The sequence below is a fragment of the Acinonyx jubatus genome, chromosome B2 (assembly GCF_027475565.1).
Source record: "Acinonyx jubatus isolate Ajub_Pintada_27869175 chromosome B2, VMU_Ajub_asm_v1.0, whole genome shotgun sequence".
Taxonomy (NCBI): Eukaryota; Metazoa; Chordata; class Mammalia; order Carnivora; family Felidae; genus Acinonyx; species Acinonyx jubatus.
In genome coordinates, this window is record NC_069385.1 from 111,369,671 (window position 1) to 111,390,752 (window position 21,082).

General features: G+C 51.4%; 1 protein-coding gene and 1 long non-coding RNA gene across 2 annotated transcripts in view; one reads left to right on the forward strand and one right to left on the reverse strand.

Annotated features, from left to right (window-relative positions):
• LRFN2 (leucine rich repeat and fibronectin type III domain containing 2) overlaps positions 1-21,082 on the forward strand; it is a 179,086-nt gene that overhangs the window by 18,971 nt on the left and 139,033 nt on the right. The gene's annotated exons all lie outside the window — the stretch shown is intronic.
• Positions 15,705-19,708, reverse strand: LOC128315642 (uncharacterized). Its single transcript, XR_008298621.1, has 2 exons — positions 19,564-19,708; positions 15,705-16,471 (listed from the first exon to the last, which is right to left on the reverse strand). It is a non-coding gene; the product is annotated as an uncharacterized LOC128315642 (long non-coding RNA).

Below are 21,082 nucleotides of genomic sequence, written 5' to 3' on the forward strand. Positions count from 1 at the left end.
TGCCGTGGCTGAGAGCTGAGATGCATGTGAGTCTCCTTGCTACAGAAAAGCTGCAGCCTCAATTTCCCACCATCTGTATACCGTCTTAGAGATCCAAGTCCTGCCTGCCTGCCAGCTCACAGTTCCCCAGTCCCAGTGGATCAAGGGTTTCACAGTACGTGTGCATACACCACACAATGAGTGTGCCTTACCTGTACTGGGGAAGGACAGCCCGGGCCGTCAGCAAGCCTCTATAACATTTCTCATAGGATGGGACAGTCAGGAGACGACAGTTAACTACAAAGGCAAGAGCTGGATTTATAAGAGACAGAAGAGAGGGGGAGAATCTGCAGAGCACCCAGGAATGGTGAATCTTGTTTCCACATTTGGGGGGGGGGTCAACTGATCAGCTGGCAGCTGGCAGAGCAGTTAGTCGGGGCATTTCTGTTCCTGAGCAGACCGTCTAAGGGCATCAAAGAACATAGTGGCAGTTGTTAGGGATTTTCCAGAAGAACCCCAAGAGTTCACATGGATGGGGGCTGAGTCTCTGGGGCAGTTCTGCCACGCCCCCTCACCAGCACCTCCACCTTAGCCAGGCCAGCCTGCACTTTCCTCATCATGGGCCACGGTGGGGTTAAATGCATCAAGGCACACAAAGTCCTCAAAACAGTGAGGAGTGTGTGTTCACATGGAAATAAGTGCACAATGAATGTTTAGGAAGTTCCACATACTATTATTTTTTTCTCTCCTTGGGTTCCATCTCTTTGGCCTCTCAGCTGCCATTGCCTGATGTCTCATATCTCTTCTGGAACTGAGATCTGAAGGGGAGAGGAGGAAGATGGGGACCCAGAGAGGAAGCCAAAGGCAAGATGGCTTTGGAATAGCTGGCTTTAAGCAATAAAGTGGTCTGGTTCCTCCCTTGGAGCTCTTTAGGACCTAGAGTTGAGAATTTCTTTTGTCTCCTTTTAGTCAAGGCAGCATCAACCAGAAGCTCCCACCACCTCCCATAATTTCATCCCGTTGGCCAGCATAGGCTGTGTCCACCATTTTGTTTTTCCTCTCAGTGGTGGAGGATAACTAAAAGCCCAAAACCCAGATAAAGAGTGTCCTGCTCTTTTCCTGTGGGGACGTGGGGACAAGGACCTGGTAGCAGGAGGCTGTTCCCTTCTTGAGTGTCTTCCCTCTCTATTTCCTCTTCTCTAGGAAGCCAGGTGGGCTAAGTGATGGGGTCTCAGAGGCTGACTGTGGAGCCTGTCTGTCCTAGGGATTTGCAGTATGGCCTTGATCAAGAGGGTGTCCTCTCTGACCCTCTTCTGTTTTCTCATCCTTAAAGCAGGGAGATGGAAGAACTCACACATAATATCCTAAGAGCTCTGGGGTACAGAGCCTGCCTCTTTCTACTGTAAGCATACTCTTTGTGTTTCTCTTTAAGACCACTCTCAAAAGTCATGATCCCAAAGTTTGGCTGGAATAGAAGTGTTAGGGGGTTCTATAGTGATTTTTCTCTGGTGCCAAATCCTCCGTCAGGTGGCCCTGGCTGTTAAACATCCTGCCTTGGGGCAGGAAGAGCTGTGCTCCCTTTGACTATGGGTCAGGAACTTTTCTTAGAGATGCGGAAGGCTAGAAACTCCAGATCCCCCTTCAGGCGTTCACTTGAACAGACAGGTGCCATGATGATTTGTGTCTGAGTCCACGTCTCATATGGTTAGAGCTTTGATCTCAGGGCTGCCTGTTTCTATCATTGCACACAGCACCCGGCGTGGCCACGCACATGGAGGCTGTGCTTTATGAAGATTCAGACACTTCTGTGATGTTGAGCACTGCTGTGATGGAGGGGATGGTAGTGGAGGAGGTCGGGATGATCGTGGGGATGGACATTACGATCACAGTGCTGGTGGAGATGGTCATTGTGGACATGCTGTAGGGAAAGGCTGGGGAGATAGGTAGGGCATCAGAGGCAGTGAAGAAGCATTTTTGCTAGGAGAAATGGGAAGGCATTGAAGCATTGTAATTTAAGGGAAGGGGGACCAGATTTACATTTTGAAAAGCTCACTGTAATTGCATGGTGGAAAGCTGCTTAGGGGTTAGTGGGGGTCGGGGGACGCAATCTACTGAGGAGGCCACTGGAATAGTACAGGAGAGGGAGAAGGGTCACTTGGACTGGGGTGGTAGCAGTGAGACAGAGAGAAGTGGACAGATCCTGGAGCTGCTTAGGTGATGAAATCAATAGGATGTGGTGATGGTCACATGATACCTTGATTAGATTCAGGGAGCTGTGAGTGGGAAGGTTGCATCAGAGATGAACCTTACATTTGATTAATAAACGCCATGGGACCAGGAACTTTGTCTTGCCCACCTGTATCCCCAGGCCCTCAGACAGCAGCTCACACAAGGCCCTAAGTGATTGTTGGTTGCACGACTATTGCTGTTGACTCTTGGTCATGACCATGATGGAAAGTGTATATGGTAATTTTGGCTCCTGTGTCCCACCATGGGACACCAGATGCTCTTGGAGCTGGCCAGCAGATGATTAATGGCCATGGGGCTGGACCTCAGAATCAGATACATCTGAATTTGAATCCTAAGACCTTCCTTTACTGGCTGTGTGATTTTGGGAAAGTTAGACAACTTCCCTAAGCCTCCGTATATTCACCTTTCCCTGAGCCTCAATATGTTCACCCAGCAAATGGGGATTAAAAGAGATCTTACCTCGCAGAGCGAGCGGTTCCACTGATTAAATGAAATGAGGTCCTATAATAAGATAATGTTGTACAGCACCCAGCCCAGCTCCTGGACCACGGTTGCTAAGTGTGATGGTAGTCATTTTAGAAACTTAATCACCTCACATCCAGTACCTTGCTGGCACACAGCGGGTGTGTCTGTGGGGTGACAGTGAGGAAATGATGAGGGCAGGGGAGCTGTTGAACACTTCGGGGACAGGGCTGAAGACGCTGTAGGAGACTGGTGCTCCTTCCACAGCCATGCTATTGCTTCCACTCTGATTTCTATTCTTGCTTCCTGGCAGACCAGGAGATGAGACCGTTTATGACATGGTCTCCGGGGCTCATGGCAGGCCCTCAGTGCTGACAGGGAAGGCAGACCGTCTGGGGACCCAGCTGCTTCCATATCTACCTCTGCCTCAGCTTAATCCTGACTTAGTCACAAAGAAATGTGTTTTTAAAAATAGCAACAGGTGCTGTTCATCCAGATGGAACCCCCTAAAAACCACTGCTCCCTAATGGTCTTTGCACCAGGATAAGTGGCTGTGGATTGACAGGGAGCCCCTGGCAGCTTCTGCTCCCTGCGCTTTTCCTCCCTTTGATGAGAAAGCAAGGACTCAGCAAACCTGAGGACCCTCAAGGGCCCCCCAGAGGAGGATATGGTAGGAGTTCACTGGCCCAGTGGCCAGCCCTGCTGCTGTCCTCCTTATGCATCTGAGCTAGAGGGACAGGGAGGTAGAATCACAGACACTGACTGGAGGCAGAGAGGCAGATATTCTGAGAGCAGGACAGAGAGAGGCGCCATGTGCACCTGGGCCATCAGTGGGTACCATGCAGGTGTGCAGGGAGGGGTCTCTACACATGGGGCCCCTTGAGCCATCTGTGGGCTTAGAGTCAACCCTCAGGAAGAGACAGGTAGGGCCAGGAGCCAACTGGTGGGTCGTCAGCACTTGGTCAAAATCTAGACTTAGGCTGTAGGGAGACACACATGTGATACACACTCCTACCCACACAGAGTCCCACCTACTGACCCTCACCCCCTCCATGGCTGGCTCCCCCAAGACTTGCCTGCTGCCCCTTGTTGGATGCAGCCGTGGGCAAGCGGCACATTGTGTGTGTGTGTGTGTGTGTGTGTGTGTGTGTGTGTGTGTGTGTCACATGCGTGCAGGTGGCCTTTGCATGTACAATGGAGGCTTAATAGTCAATTGCTAGGAAAGTCGTCACCTCCAAGAGGTGGCAGAATCAGACTGGGCCCTTTTTCAGAGCTTTTTCTTGCCGGTTCATACCTGCGTGTCAGCAGGACCCGGAAGCCCGCCCTCTCTGCTTGTCCTGTGGCTAAGGTCCTTCAAGGCTCAGGAGCAGGAGAGGGAGACTGCAATGAACTCTGGCTGGAACCACAGGGTCCTGGCAGAATGATGGCCTCCCCAGTTTTCCCTGGGGGCTGTGAAATTGGAAGTGGTGCGTCTTCCCTTCATACCATATGCTCCCCGCTGGCCTGGCCTAGTCCCTGGTTGTGACCACTCACCCAGCCCTAGGAGGCCTTTCAGCACCCTTCATGTCTCTGTACTTCTCCAATCCATGCACCACACTGTCCTGCCTCCTTCCCTATGCCCGAACCCTACCTTCCCCTAACCTCCACCTCCAGGAAGTCTTCTGTGAATGCTGTAGCCGAACCTTGCCCCCAGATCCTACCTCCTTCCTCGTCTGTGCCCCTTAGCTGTCTCTCATCGTATGTTCAATTTGAAATGCTTTTCCTCTACTTCTCTGTCCTCGTGCCTAAACTGGCCTGTCATCTTCCAGAGGGCAGGTTCTGTGCTCTCTAGTCTCTACTATGTTCATTCATTCATTCATTCATTCACTCACTCATTCTTGAAATACTTCTGGTACTTCCTGTCTGCTAGGAGCCAGACACTGGGCTGGGCCCTAAGGCTATGGGCATGAGCAAGACTGAGGTTTCCTGCCTAGGGGTTCCTGGACTGCAGGTCAGCAGGTGGAGGGAAGATGCCCTGGACTCCCTGCAACCCAAGGCTAGAGAACAGGTGTGAGGGAAGCCTACTCCAGGAGAAGGGTTCACCCAGAACCTGGGAGAAGTGAGCAGCTGGGGTGCCCCTTCCCAGGCCTGCTGCAGCCTGCCCCTTCCTCCAGCCCCTTACCGTGGTCCGGCTTGTCCTCACTGGCCTTCCCTCTCCACCCTGACTCTCCCACTAGGGCTCAATGTGGGGAAAGCCAGGGCTCTCGTTCTTCTCATATCTGAAATGGCTGTCTCCCTCGCCCTCATTTCAGCCCTTCCATTCTGAGTAGCTTCTTCCAAACCCTCCAGCTAAGGTGCCTCCCCCAGAAAGTCCGACAGGAGAGTGACCCGTGAGTCCTCGTCCCTCCCTGAACCCTCCCCTCTCCATTCCCCGCCCCACCCCAGAGCTGGCAGGATCTGCAGCAGACAGCCCCCAGAAGGGACAGGGTGCCGCTGAGTAACCTGCCTGCAGCTCGTGTGCCCTAGGAGCAGGGCAGGCCTGGACAGCAATAAGCAATGCTCATGGGGAGGTCTTAGGAGACAGGCATGCTCTTCCCAGGTCCGACCCAAGCCATCCATTGGGCCTCCCTCTGTGGGGGCTTGGGTTTCCCCATCTACAAAATGAGGGTTGCTGCAGAAGCTCCCTGAGGTCCCCTCCAGCCCTGACCTTCTATGACTCTGGGAGAGAAGGCCTGGGTTCAGGCCATCCTTTCCTTCCCGTTCCCTGGAAGACTGAGGAGGAGTTCCCAGGGCCAACTGCAGAGGGCATCAGAGGGGATCCTCCCATCTGCCCTTTTCCTGAACTCCTGGCACCACTTCAGGGCCCTGGAGGCTGAATGTCCTGACATCCTATTGAATTGCCTCCCTGTTGACACCCCCGCCCCCCCCACCCCCCCGTCGGTAGTGAGGGCAGCTCTGTACTGAGGTGTCAGTGTGCTCAGGAGATCCTTTAGTTCAGAGAATCACTCCACAGAGTTGCCGAATTGCAGTACAGAAAGGGAGGGAACACACATCAGTTAGGGTCAGGTAGATTTAGGGGTGCTCTGGACCATCCATGTTAGTGGCACTCAAATTTTATCAACTGGAATGGGCATTAAGAAATGTATTTTATGGGGTACCTGGGTGGCTCAGTCGGTTAAGCGACCAACTTCAGCTCAGGTCGTGATTTCGCAGTCTGTGAGTTCGAGCCCCGTGTCGGGCTCTGTGCTGACAGCTCAGAGCCTGGAGCCTGCTTCCGATTCTGTGTCTCCCTCTCTCTCTCTGCTCTTCTCCCACTGACACTCTGTCTCTCAAAAATGAATAAGACGTTAAAAAAATTTAAAAAAAAGAAAAAGTATTTTATATTACATCCTGATGTGTACATTCGACATACACAAATACTCAACACATGTAGAATGGAAACAAAATATTATCAAACAACACTCTTACTAAGTACAATGCCCTGTTCTGTCCTCTCCTCTCCTCTTCGATTCTAGTCTCATCTGTTAAGCATGCCAGTTATGACCTACTGCATTGATTGTGTGACCCACCGGTGGCCAGTGCACTACAGTTTGATAAACACCGATCTGGAGTGATCAGGCAGGTGTGGCGTGATGGCTGTAGGGAGCTGCTGTGTGTTCCAGCGCATGCTGGTAGGAGGACCTCTCCTTCTGGAGCGTCTTCGGGTCCGCTGATCCAGACAGAGAACATTCCACTTAGCAGCATGCTAGCCACGCCAGACCCTTTGCCCTCAGGAGTCAGGCACCCCCTCCTCCTGCCCTCTCTGCCCCTTGCACTTTCTGGTGCTTCCCACGTATTTGTGCATCGCTGAGGGTCCCCGGCCCCACCAGGGCTGCCCCACCACGGATGATGTTCTCCCACCTCACAGCATCCTGGCCGGGTCCCAGGAAGGGCCCGCGGGCCTCAAGCACGTGATCTCTGAGAGGGTGGCTGGCGGTGGCCCCTGCTGCTGGCTGGAGTGCTGCCTCCGTCAGAGAGGGCCTCCCAGGCTGGACTTGGTTCAGCCCACAGACACTTAGTTAGCACCTCCTGTGTTTCCCACACTACAAGACCTTCGGGCTGCAGAAATGAATACTTCTCTCACCAAATGTTTACTGAGCGTCCCCTGAGTGCTGGGCCCAGGGCTAACGGAGACAATGCAGAGAGGGAGACACATCCCAGCTCTCTGAGAGCTGGCGGTCTGGGGGGAGGTGTGTGCAGACAGATGGTGAAAACAGTCTGAGGCTCGGGGAGGGCCAAGTCCGGACTGTTCCCCAGGAAATGGGAGAGGGAAGGAGGCCGGCCTTTGTGCACCAGCTGCTCCCACGTGAGTGGGACTTGGAAGAACGGCAGAGAGGGAGAAACAAGGACTTGTGAACAGGACCGGGAGCCTGCCCAGGAGGGGGCAGTGGGGATCTGTGGGGTCACAGAGGCAGAATTCATGCTTTCAGTCTGGGGAAGTCCTCGGGGCCTGGGATCAGTTGGCAGCAAGGGTGGGACAAGCCTGGGGGAGGGGCAGGCTTGAGTCCCTGCCTACCTGGCCCTTGCGGGATCTCTGACCCCTTTTGGGTCTCAGAGGCTGGTACTTCTCAGCGTCAAAAGTCTGGGTATTACAGGAAGGGGTGAGTACCATCCCTCGTCCCCCTTCCGCCTCCCTCCACTCCACCCTCTACCTGACCAGGCTGGGAAGGGCTCTCAGTGCTGCAGCCTGGGATGATCCAGCCAGGCCAAGAATTCCCAGGGTGAGGGGTTGTTGCATCCGCAGCCCCTGTCTGCTCTCGTCGGGATTTACCGTGGCAGGAGTCATAAACTAAATTCGAGTAACCGCTCGAACAGTGGCATCGGGCAATAGACTGAGCGCCGGAGGCGCGGTAATGGGTTTACTTAGGAGCCCTGATTTACAGCATCATCAGGAAGCCTCCCAGCCCTGCTCTCCGCAGGAGGAGGCTTTAGAGGCTGATCCCTCCCAGGCTGCCCGCTCCCCTTCTACATTTGACAAATGCAGGAGACACAGAGCAGCGCTCCCTCACCCCCACCCCCCCGCCGTCCACCCCACCCCCACCGTACTCAGTGGCTCCTTCTCTCCCCATCTTGACACGCTTTTGTGCTCAGATCTGCACCCCAACATATGCTCCTTTCCGTGTCCCCATTAATCCTTATTGTCTTCAAAAGTCACTCCTGAGGGCCGCCTTCCCAGTCAGCCGGAGGCTGCCACCTGGTGGGGCAGGTGGGGGGGGGGGGTGTACTGCTAGCAACCTCTGTTTCCCCACCCAGTGCAGGGTCACGGTGCACAGTGCAGGGTCTCGGTGAAGCCTGGCCGTTGGCCGGTGAGCTGTCTCTGACTGCTGTGGACCTTGGGCAGGTTACATCACTTCTCCATGCCTGTTCCTCATCTGAAAAACAGAGGTGCTAATGACGTTACCACCTCATAGTGGGTTTTATGGGGATTGAATGACAGGAGGCAGGAGCTTAGAATAGCAGAGTAGGAGCTCTGTAGTAATAGGAGTAGGAGCCATTATTAATAATACTAATAAATTCGGGGGCGCCTGGGTCGCTCAGTGGGTTAAGCATCTGACTCTTGATTTCGGCTCAGGTTATGATCTCACGGTTCATGGAATCGAGCCCCGCATTGGGCTCTACCTAGCTCACGTGCTCTCTCTCTAAATAAACAAACATTTTAAAAAAACAATGCTAATAAATTTCATGATTCTAACATCAGTTTGCCCTTGAATTCCTCTACTAAACCCCAAACTCTGCAAAGTCAGGGACTGTCTTCAGACAGAAGGCTTCTCTCCCCTCCTTGCCCTCCTGTGACCTGCTTGCTTCCCAAGTTCAGCTCACTAACATCCTAAACCCCATAGGAGCCACATAGCCACGCTGACTGCCCACCCCCACTCCAGACCCCATCTTGCAGCCCCTGGCCTGGGTGGGCCTGATGAAGGGAGGAGCAGACCCTTAGCAGAGTACAATGGCCCAGGCCTTCAGCTACCCAGTGGAAGGAAGTCCTGGCTGTTCCTCCACTGGCTGTGAACTGGCCAGGCCAGAAGAGAATCAGTCCCTTTGGGAGGGCAGAGGGTGCAAGCTGATTTCCTCCCATTCCTGGGCTCCGGGCCTGTCGCTGCTGCCTGGATCCACAGAGGAGCTAGGCTGAAGGAGGTGTGGTGTTGGAAGATCCCTCTGGGTGATCAGAACAGCTTCCCTGGGGACTTTGGCTTATTCAGGCCCGGGAACTCCGGAACCCCCTACCCCAGCCACCCCTCCTCCCCTCTCCTCCACCCCTTCATGGGGGGCAGGGGTTGTCAGGAAACATGTGACACCCCATCAGAGGTCTCCGCTGCTCACCGCTGGCATCTGTTACTTCTTTCAGGCAAATGGGCAAGTGAATCTTTGCCCAAAACATGGAAAAGCCTTCTGTGCAATGAAAGATCATCATCATCAATATCAATAGTAATCATGTCTCACATAGCCCCTACTGTGGACCAAGCGCTGGTATAAATGCCTTGCAAATATTAACTCACTTAAACCTCACAAGGATCTTATGAAGTAGATGCTGTTTTCATTCCCATTTTATAGATAAAGCACAGAAAGGCTAAGTAACTTGCTTAAGGCCACACAGAAGAGCCAGGATCTGCACACGTAGTCACAGTGTATAGAAGCATCCCTGATGTGGTGGCTTGTGTCCCAGCCATAGTACCTCTGCTGCCCCGGTTTCTTGCCCTTGGGCACATTGCACTCTCGTCTCTGTTTATAGATGTCCCTCAAGGCCAAGGCCTGTCCCTGAACCCAAGACCTCCTTGGAGCCTCCCTGATCCTTGCCTGTGGATCTTGCTCCTTGGGGCTCTCCAGGGTGAAGGTCAGTAGTGGCAGCCGTGGCCCAGCTGCCATCTCCACCATCCTTACCCCTTCTCTGAACCCTCACACCTCTGCTTCCTGCCCTTTTCTGCCTTTCCGTGTCATTTCTGTGAGAGAACTAGGACATCATTTCTGCAGTCAGTGCATTGAGGGCAGGTTTGTGTCCTCTGCTTCCTTGGAGCCCTCAAAAGATCAGACACATTGCTGGGCCCATGGGGGCTTTGCCCCCGAGTGAAGGAGGGTCTGATGAATGGTGCGATGCCCTCTGTCATGAGCTCATGGCCAGCCTATCCCAGATTGTACTGGGCTGCCAGCTGGACTCCTTCATGGAATGTGGTGATAGCAGGATGGCAGAAGAGGTGTGAGCCACACTGATGGAGGGAAGGGACCGGGAGACGCACCTGACAGCTGAGTGCTGACTATGATCCTGGTTACTATTATGTCTCTTGTTTAAGGAGCTCTCAGTCTGAGGTGACACAGGCTAGGCAAATGGAAACATGCCCTGAGTGGGATTTGGACTGGAATTGGATCTTGGGAGATGCAAGCAGGGATGGGCCATGGCCTCAGGAATTCTGGGTATGAGCCAAATTTGGGTTCACTCAGATAGGAGGATACGAGTCGCAAGAAATCACCCATTCAGAAGAGGGTCCTGGGCATTAGTAGGGGTGTGTGTATGTGTATGTGTGTCAGGGAGAGACCGGGTTCCAGTCCCCTCTTCGCTGCTATCCAGCTGTGTAACCTCGTGCCCGCTACCTGTTCTCTCTTCTGGAAAACTCTGCAATCCTAAGGACAAGGGTGTGGCCTCTGCATGACTGTAATGGTGAAATATCCTGCAAAAATCAGGGTGTGGGTGACAGTGTCCTGTGAGAGTGGTCACCTCCTCCCCCTGCCCCGCCCTTTTAGAGGAGCACGTGGCCTCCACACCTTATCCTCACTGCTCTGCAACCTTCAGCACATCTTTAGATGACATTAGTCCTTTGGGGTAGAAGGGCTCTTGGCCAAGGATGAGAGGGGCCTGCCAAGGTGTCAGGGCCCAGACATGGGCCAGAGTTCATACAGGACTAGGTCCCCGTAGTCGTAGAAGTGCTAGACAGGAAAGCTGGCCATGCAGCCTGGGCCCACGTCGGGGAAGGCCCCTGGGAGGGCCCTCTGGTGTCCATGGCTTCTCCCGGGTTCCCCAGATCCCAAGTTAGAGCCACTGGGCCAATACTAGACCCTCCAGCTGGTGGGGCCCTTTCCAGGTGGCTCAGAAGAGCAGGGCAGGTGGAGCTTGAGGAGAGCAGTGAAAGTTGAGAATGTGCGTGGCATGGAGCCTGGAACAGAGTACAATCTCAGTGTATTATTACTGTTAAGGATATTCTGATTTTTATTATGCCTCTTGCTCTTAGGGAGTCCCCTGTCTGAGATGACATGGAGGTCAGCAGAAAAGAAAGATGTAGCACAGGAAAGCAGTCAAGGTCAGGTGAGGAGCTACGTGGACAGGATGCATGTCAGGGAGGTGTGTGGATGGAGTGAGTGCATGCTCAGTGGCAGGGATTCAAGTCGGGGTAGAGAGGGCTGGACCAGAATCACCACTGGGTCCCATCTATTCTGTACAAGGAGGCTTCCTGCCAGAGGGGAGGTTTCAGAGGCCCTTGGGAGGATGGGAGGGAAGCAGGCAGGGGAATGTGGGTGTGGGGCTGAGAATACAAGACCGCTCTCACAAGACCAGTCTCTCCAGATTCCCCCCAGACCCCCTTGGAACGGTGGCCTGTGAGGAGGGGGCTCTGAGTAGTGACTGCATCTGGCTCTTACCTCCCGGATGGGGCCCAGACGGCCTGTCAGTGGCCACCACCCATCCCTCCGTGATCAATACTCTGAGAAAGGTTTCCTGCATCCTGCCGGCTCAGTTTCATGTGTGTGGGGGAGAGAAGGAACAGGGTCTCCTGACCTCCTTACTGGTGGGTGAGGTCGTCTTCAGCCCCCCCACCCAGCTTCCCCCTGCCCCCCCGTTCCCAAGGTGGAGGAGCCTGCGGGAGAGGGCCCCCCCCCCAACCCTGCAGAGTGCATTTGATTGTACTGGCCTTTCTGAAGTTGACAAAGACAATGCCTTACGTTCCGAGGGAAAAGAGAGTGGGGGAAATTATTTAATCAGCTGTAAAGAAGGATGGAGTTATGTTAGATGTCAGGAAGAACTTTCTACCAGCAGGCAAGGAAAAGGCCTCTTTTATACGTTATAATTAATTATACATTATTGAAAGTGGCTTTGTCAGAAACAGAACGTCGGCCTCACCTCCTGCTTTTGCTGTGGAAACCACTGTGTTCGTAGGTTGATTTACTGGGGGAAGTGGGGTGACTTTTAACCAAGAAACAGTCTGGGCAGCAATAAAAGGTAGTTGAAAGGTATGTAGGTAAAAGTCAGGACAAGAGGGATTTTTCAGAGAGAAGGAGGGGGGTTAAGGGAGGGAGACAGAGACAGAGAGGGAATAATAAACAAAAGTATAAAAAAACCAAACAGTGTGAGACTTTGGGCCCTATCGGCTGCCCTCCTTGGGCCTCAGTTTGTAAAAGGGGACCTCATTTTAGCTTAAATAGCCAGTGGTTCTATGAAGCTGCGGTTATGAGCTGACAGCCAGATTACAAAGCAGTGGTCTGGAGAGCAGAGCGATTGTTGGGTCCACTTTACCTTGAATTAATGGCTGCTCTTGGGAAGCAGGCAATAAAACAAAAAAGAGTAAAAACAACCACCTATTTTGAGGGGACCTTTCTGCTTCCTGTCAGTTTGTCTACCCCAGCTGCCCCCTATCGTTTTGTCTGTCTGCCTATCCATTTATATATCTCTCTATCCATCCGCACCCCTCCCCTGCCCCATTCATCTGTCCACCCATCCATCTATCCCATCCATCCGTCAGTGAACTCCTCCCTCTATGTGCCTTGAATTTTAGCTTATTCCTGGGTGAAACCAAGGTAGGCAACACAGAGCTGGAAGGCCCCAGGAGACAAGACTCTCAAGGAGGGTGTGAGGTTAGTCCATTGGACAGAAACCTCCAGAACTGGGCTGACCTCATACACGGTATCCTGGGTCCACTGACGTTCTCCTAGCCAGACCTCTGGGCATCCTGTTCTTTGACAAACTCCCTTTTGCTTTTGCATAACCCACAGTCCTCATAGGAGTAGAACAGGGCAAAGGGGCAGAGGCTTGTGCCCAGTAAGAAAGCCCTGACTCCCAGGGGGTGGGGATGGAGGGACCCCAGTGGGTCAGTAGGTTCAAGAGAGAGGGCCATGGGGGAGAAACTTATTTTTTGAAGACTATGAAGGCTCAGCCAAGACAGGAGAGGCCTGCCTGAAGCCACGGGAGAGACAAAGGCCTCTCTGGGTCCTTGAGCAACAGTGTCCGGGGCAGGGGGACATCTGTGGCCTCAAGTATGATCTGCTGAGATGACCTCTGAGTGGGTGAGGAGCACAGCCCAGATCCTAGCCCGCCTCTGCTCGCCCCTGCCTCAGTGCCTCAGTTTCCTGTGCCGCGGCTCACCTAACACCTGCCTCCCCACCCCAGGCCACATGCAGAGTGCTCATGCATGCAAGCGGCTCCTCTTTACCACCTGATTGCACGCGGGGCGGTTCATCGAGAACTGCGGTTCTCTGGTGGCCACTCAGATATTTGCTCACCTGTTCCATTTGGGGAGCATTTCCTGGGTGCTGCGCTCTGTGCTCCCACGGGCTTCCTGTCCAGGACACCAATGAGAAAGTACTCTCCTGGTTAGGGACGGGGTGTCCTCCAGGTCCCCAACCTGATCATTTGTGTTTCCTCTGCTCTGCCGGATGTCCTGGGTGTGTGTGATGCCTCCCTGACTTGGAACAGATCAGGCTTCCCTTTGATGTGACTCCATTTGCATAGCTGCTTGAAACCCCTCAAGGGTGTGGTCATATATTGGGATTTTTCCCCTCTGTGTAAGTTTTGTGGATTATAAAAATAAAACTCAATAAATAGGTTGTGTTGAACTCATAATTGCTTTGTTATGCAATCTACATTGGTTGATACTTAGCCACATCTCTTTATTTTTTTTATATGTTTATTCATTTTTGAGAGAGAGACAGAGCATGAGCAGGGGAGGGGCAGAGAGAGAGGGAGACAGAATCTGTAACAGGCTCCAGGCTCTGAGCTGTCAGTGCAGAGCCTGACGTGGGGCTTGAACTCACAAACCATGAGATCGTGACCTGAGCCGAAGTCAGACACTTAACTGACTGAGCCATCCAGGCTCCCCTTAGCCACCTCTCTTTACAGAGTCAGGTGGCAGAGATGGGCCTCTTTTACCTAGGGATGTGGGTGAATTAGGAACTAGAAACGGGTGAGAAGGAGCTAGCAGCTGACCTCCCCCTAAGTGGCAGAGGAGAGTGAATGAGAAGGAAAGTGCATGGTTGCTGGAAGAAAACAGAGCCCGGGGCACACACCTGCTCTGAGAACGGGGACAGTATGGGTGCAAATTCAAGACAGTGTAACTCCAGCTAACTGTTGACTGGCTGAGTATGTTAATGAAGTGATTAAGTGTGGGTTTTTACTGATTAAGATAAATGGCTCTAGTATTACAGCACTCCCATACAGAATTGTTCTAGTCAAGAAAACCCCCTAGTACATGATAGGACCCGCTTTCAGTTATTTGTTTTAAGGATACTTACAGGCCAAGATTGGGAGGATTATGCAAACAGAAAAAAAAAATAGTTGCTGAGCCGAGGTGATTGGAGTATGAGTGTTTTTCTTCCTTTCCTTTTCTCGAAATCTTTTAACGATATTATTTTTATAATGAAATGTTTTGTTTTGTTTTTAAGCGAGAAAGAAAAGTAAGGTTTGAGAGGTTAGCGACCTAGGTTTTATTTCTGAATTACCTAACGATTTAGCTGTAAATCTCCTTCCTTTTTCATGGTGTGCTGTGTCTCTGGGATTTCACTTTTCCAAGGCCCACGAGACTGTGTCGCTCAGCTACCTCGAGAAGGTTCCAGTAACCACTCGTGACGGGGAACAGATGCAGGATGATGTTATAGTCTACACAGCATTGCCATGGCCAGCAGCATTGGCATCTGCTGGGAACTAGTTCAAAATGAAGATTCTCGGGCCCTACCCCGGACCTATGAAATTTGAATTGGCAGTTTAACAAGAGCCCCAGGGAACTTGCGTGCACATTAGGATTTGAGAACCACCATTCTAGAAGGGTGCTTCTCTGGCTTGAGGATTCATCAGGATCGCCTGAAAAGCCTAGTAAAGCAGGGGTCACTGGGCCCACTTGAGTTTCTGCTTTGGGAAGTCTGGGGTGAGGCCAAGAGAATTTGCATGTCTTTGTTTTTTTTTTTTTTTTAAGTTTATTTATTTATTTTGAGAGAGACGGAGACAGTGAGAGGGAGGGAGGGGCAGAGAGAGAGGGAGCCAGAGAATCCCAAACTGAGCTGACTCAGGGGTTGGAACACACAAAACCTGGAGATCATGACCTCAGCCTAAACAAAGAGTCTGATGCTTAACCAAGCCACCCAGATGCCCAGAGAATTTGCATTTCTAATGGGCTCCCAGGTGACTCTGGGCTGCAAGTCCGGAGACCACACTTTGAGAAGCATTGTACTCAAGGATGGAACAAAAAGCTGCCCCCTCCCCCGCCAGCCGGTGTGGGAACAGCATGGGAACAGCATGTACCTCTTGCCCATTTGAGTGGATGTGGAAGCCTTGTCTTTTGGCTTCAGGTTCCCCATCAGTCAAGTGAGGGACTTGGACTTCATGGACTAGAATCCTTCTCCTCCTTCCACCTCTGATCTTTTCTGTTAATTGAATCTGTCCCAGGCATGTCAGAGCTGATGGGAGCAACCACTTTTATAAAACATTCTGCCGTTCTTATTGAGAAAGCACTGTTAATTCCCCGGTCACCCTACATGGCTAGCCTCACAACTCATGTACAGTCGTAGCGTCGTGGCCTCTCTAGCTCTGTGCTGGAATCCGTCCTCAGCAGCCACATCTGCTCACATGTTTGATGGTTGTCTACATTTGTTCATTCATTCAACACATGTTGCCAATCACGGTGTGTGCTCTTGCCAGGGGGTTAGGTGCGATGATGGGATCCAAAGAAGTGGATTAAGCTCCAGAGATTCACACACAGTGTATCTTTTAAATACAAATAATGGAAAACGCAACTCCAGCTAGGTAAAATGATAGAGGACGTGTGTCGGTTCATGTATTTGGAAAGTTGGGGAGTAAGGTGGACTACAGGAACAGCTTGAACAGGCCCCAGGCTCCATTTTTCATTGGCTCTTGGTGTCCTGAGCTCCTGGTGTGCCGGCCTTGTCCTCTTCCGCTGACTTCCTTCCTGGCCTCACATCTGCATACTGTGTTTTCTTGAAGAATGTGGGTTTTTGGAGGGCGAGGACCATGTCTCTGCTGTTCATTACAATTGTCTAGAACAGTCCGTGGCACGCAGTTGGCCTCTGTAATTACCTCTTCCTGAGTGCTTTGTCCCCAAGAGTCACTTTTAGTGGTTTCACTTGGATCACACACTCCTTGAGAACTAGTCATTGTGACTTGGGTCCTGAACCATCACTAACCTGCCTTGTGTCACACACAGGCTCCCACCTGGAGTTGGCGTTTGAGTCAGCTTCCCAGCACCACGGGAGGTCCTACATGGAAACTGGGGGTTTTCATCAGGGACCCTGGGAGGCAATGCTGATGTCCGCCTCTTTGACTGCAGCACCTGCTCTTGTATTCCGTGTGTACTTTCAACAACACCTGCATACATCCAGTGTGCTCAATTCACACACAGAGCGAGGCATTGTGAGGCTTCACCCCGCTGCAGGTTACAGCCGCCCAACCCAGCATCTCCCAGGGCTGCTTCATCCTATCCAGATGAGAGTCCTGATGTTTCAGCCTCCGATTTGTCAAATGAGAAGCTACCTACACCTCAACACACCTAACTGGCACCTGTGGAGAGAGAATATGAGAATTGCAAAAATGAAAAAAAAAATCACAAAACAAAACCATACGCCCTCCATTTGGAAAATGAGTAAAATTGGAAGGCCACGTTGTGGTCACTGGTCTGTGGTCTAGAGCATGTACTTTGGACAGCGTGTGCCTTCCTCGGTTAGCCAGGGTGGGGTGGGAGGCTTCCCTTGTCCGTTGTCCTCTCTGGACCCCTACGAGGTAGGCACTGCGAGCCCCTCTCTTCTGTATTGCTTTAGCAGGGGCCTCCTGTCAGATGAGGCTGGGAATTTGGGCATTGCCTCAAGGTTTGAGCAATCAAGGGCCATTACCGGCCAGACTTGACAATATAACTCTCTCTGAAGACCTTAGATTTCCAGTCTATTTACTTCCCAGTCAATACCGTGTGCCAATAACAGCAGCCAAGAGATATTGCTGAGTCAGTCTTAAGTTTGAGAATTGTCTCTTTAGTAACCTCCTTGCTCTGCTCATATCCTGGCCCTTAGAGTCACAGCTTCTGCCTCCCCGCTGTGCCTCCCTGTGCCTCCCAGTGGCCTTCTCTTCTGCATAGGGAGGCACCTCCCATCGGCCTTTTTTGTTTAATTGTTTTTTACTGTTTATTTTTTTTTGAGAGAGAGAGACAGAGACAGAAAGAGAGAAAGACAGAGCACCAGTGGGGGAGGGGCAGAGAGAGGGAGACACGGAATCTGAAGCAGGCTCCAGGCTCTGAGCTGTCAGCATGGAGCCGGACACGGGGCTCGAACCCACTACCCGCGAGATCATGACCTGAGCCCAAGTCGGTTGCTTAACTGACTGAGCCACCCAGGCTCCCTGGCTACACCTCAGCTGCATCCTCACAACAAACAGGATTGCCCCGTGCCCAGAAGGGAGTTTATTTGTGTGTGGTCAGGGGGTTCAGACTTCCTCCTGATACCAATCTTAGGCTTCCCTATTACCTACCTTTGGTCACTCCCTACAGTATCACTTTATCGCCTGGCAGGCTCCAGATTACTGTAATCTCAAGAAATTTGGATTACAAACCAAAGGTGGCAGCCTCTCTTGGCAAAGCCGTATATATTTTCTCCCCCTATGTTCTCAGTGGGCCACCTGGAACCAAAAGTTGTCTTTGTATTGTAGGACATTGCATTGTATTGAAGGCACAGAAGTAGTCCGTGGAGTCCAATGTCCTAAATTTGTCTTCCCCGCCATGGCCGAATCAGGCCCAGGGGCTGCAATCCAAGATGAGGCACAGGTTAAACCACATCTTCGTCATATCCGGTGTCACCTACGCCTGTGCAGTTGGCATCATTGTGCCACTTTGGAAAAGTCTCCCCCTTCTCAAGTCACTTGACTGCCATTTGCTAGAAAGTTGACTTGTAGGGGCACCTGGGTGGCTCAGTCAGTTAAGCGTCTGACTTTGGCTCTGGTCATGATCTCACAGTTTATGGGTTCGAGCCCTGTGTCGGGCTCTGTGCTGACAGCTCAGAGCCTGGAGCCTGCTTCGGATTCTTTGTCTCCCTCTCTCTCTACCCCTTGCCCGCTCACATTCTCTCTCTCTCTCTCTCTCTCTCCCTCTCAAAAATAAATAAACATTAAAAAAAAGTTGACATGTCAAGACACAATTCTCTAATGGCCTTGAGTGTTAGCGGTGCCCCCAGTGTTGTACAAGCCGCAGTCTGTCGTGGCCCTCCCTGGATAGCAACACTTTATTGTTTGCCAGTCTGTCTCTTTGGCTTGATGTGTACACCCTGCCTGACATTGTAGGGTCAGTTATTTCAACATTCCACTTCAGGTACAAAGTCTCAGTCCATTGGATGCAATCGATTACAAGTACACAAAAATCCAATTTGATCTGATTTCTTAAAATGAATGTTATTGGCTTGGGTAACAAGGAAGTGGTGTGGAGTCCAGGCATGGATTCACCGAAGTCTGGCTTCATTTCCTTGCTGTCTTTGAGTGGGCTTTGCCTTTAGGCTGGCCTTCCTCGAAGTAGCAAGATGGCTGTGGCAGGTGCAGGCTGCATGGCCATAGATCAGGCCACCTAGAAGGAGGCAGAACACATTCTCCCAACAGTCTTGGAACAAGTTCTGAATCACGGTCTGAATAGACCTGCTTGGGTCTTCTGCTCCTCTTGTAACCAATCACTGGGATCTCAGGAATTAAATGTATCCATTGGGAAGGTGTGGGTTGGGGTCAAGGTGGGGTGAAATCAACTTTCCAGAACCACACAGCTTCCTCCTAGCCAAAATCAGAGGCTTTGGGGAAGATAGCCAGACTGCTCCTGATATAAATATAATGCTAATAATGCTGATGGCTATCATTTATAGAATCGTACTCCATGCATTGGATCAAAATGACCTATAGGGGTACTATTTCTACCCCTCATTTTACTCCCACGTAAAAATAGATGGGAAAACTGAAGTTCTTACCTAGGTCACACGACTGGAAAGTATTAGAATGACATTTGACCCACAGTCTGCCCAGATGTCAATGAGCGTGATGCTCTCTCGTTCCATTTAGTTGAAGCTACATATTGGTCAGGATGCCTTCAGGGAACAGAAGGCACACTTCGAGTGGGTTATTTAAAAAGGAACTACTGGGGCACCTGGGTGGCTCAGTTGAGCGTCGACTTCGGCTCAGGTCATGATCTCCCAGTTTGTGAGTTCAAGCCCCACATCAGGCTTGCTGCTATCAGCACAGAGCCCGCTTTGGATCTTCTGTCCCCTTCTCCTTGCCCCTTCCCCACTTGCTCTCTCAAAAAAATAAATAAACATTTAAAACAATTTAAAAATAATAAAAAGGAACTATTGGCAAAGCCGGGGACGTAACATGGAGAAACCAGGGATAACGAAGTACCATGGGACTAGTAACAGTGGGAGGCTATTGCCATCCTTAAACTTGAAAGGGTGAAGGGAAGGGGTGGTTCCTGAAGCCCAGAGGCCACGTGAGCAGTGCCAGGAAACATGCCCAAAAGGAGCTGTCATCTTTGCTTGAAGGTCACAACCAAATTCACAGGGAGGGAACTGTGTATGTCAGGTGGAGGCAGGGGGGTTAGTGATTGGGACCCTGAACCCACTCTCCCTTCTCCCTCTCACCTCCTTTGGTCTTCCCTGTTGATCTGCCAATAAGGGAAGTGGAAGACAGTCAGCATGGTGGCCATTGGTGTGGGACACATGGATCAGTCCCCTGGGTGGTGATCAGGGTAGAAAAGGCTGGATGGTAGATCTGGAGGGGAAACAAAGGTGACTAAGATGGAATAAGCTAAATAATATAATAGAGAAAGTGTTATGAGGCAGGAGAGTCCCCATGGTTTGGGGCCACTCACAGCCATTAATCAAGATTTGCTTTATTGCCATTTTTACAGTGGAAATACACTCTTTTTTTTTTTTGAAATACACTCTTAAGTCAGTAAAATATAGTAGCTGCTGTGAATACCTACTTTACCAAGTATTTTATATATGTGATTTCAAACCTTCAGTAACTCTAGGAAGAAGATACTATTATGAGCCTCATTTGAGAAATGGGGAAACTGAGGCTCAGAGAGGTTAAATAAGTGATGTTGAGGGGGAGCACCTGGCTGGCTCAGTTCTTAGAGCCTGTATTTCTTGACCTCGGGGTCATGAGTTCGAGCCCCACGTTGGGCATAGAGATTGCCTCTAAAAAAGATATATAAATAAGTGGTGTAGAAGCCGAGAGCCGGGGATGTGCAGGCCGACCGCTTGAACTCAAATCCTGCTGCTGCCACTGACTCTTGACTCTCTACCTGTTGCTTCACCTGTGCCTCAGTTTCCTCATTTGAAAAATGGGATAACAGTAGTACCTGCCACATAGGGTAGTGAACATAAAATGCAAAATGGAACAAAGTAAACAGTCAATAACATCAGCTGGGGTTTGAATCCAGACTCCAAAACTGGTTATCATCTAATCTGTATCACAAGAATTGGCCAGGCCAATGAGCGCATGTCTGCAGGGTCTCCCCTAAGCTCCCCACTAGTGTTGGCCAGGAAGTGGTTTATGGACTTGGGCTGACTACTCACCTGTGTCCTTCATGGATCTGGGTCTGGCTGTCAGTGGTAGGGGGCATAAGAGGCTGCAGGGAGGCTTTGGGTCAGTATCAGCAGGTCATTGGGATTAATCGCTCCACCACCTTTCCCAGGAAGGATGAGTTATGATGTGCATAGTTTGGCACAAACCCTCTGGAACGTACCATACCTTTAGGACCAAGCACACGCAGGAGAGCCACATCCTCAGCTGCGGTCAAGGCCCTGTCTCTGTGCTGCCCTCTTGTGCCGCCTGTCAGCACAACCGCCCATTGCCTCCTGACTGTGGGCTGTTAGGTTGCAATCTCTGCCTCCCCTCTCCCAACCCTCTTTCTGCAGCCAAGCAGTGATCTTCAAAGTCAGCCATTAAGATTCCCTGGGGCACCCCCCCACTTGGCCCCCAAGTGCAGGATAGAACACGTAGAAGCCTCTGGGCTACCTCCTGCTAGATGATTGCACGGAAATATTTTCACGTGCCATCCTGGGCAGGCACAATTCTAGGACCAGAAGATACAAAGCTGAAAGAAAAGGGGCGCTTGGGTGGCTTAGTGGGTTAAACGTCAACTCTTGATTT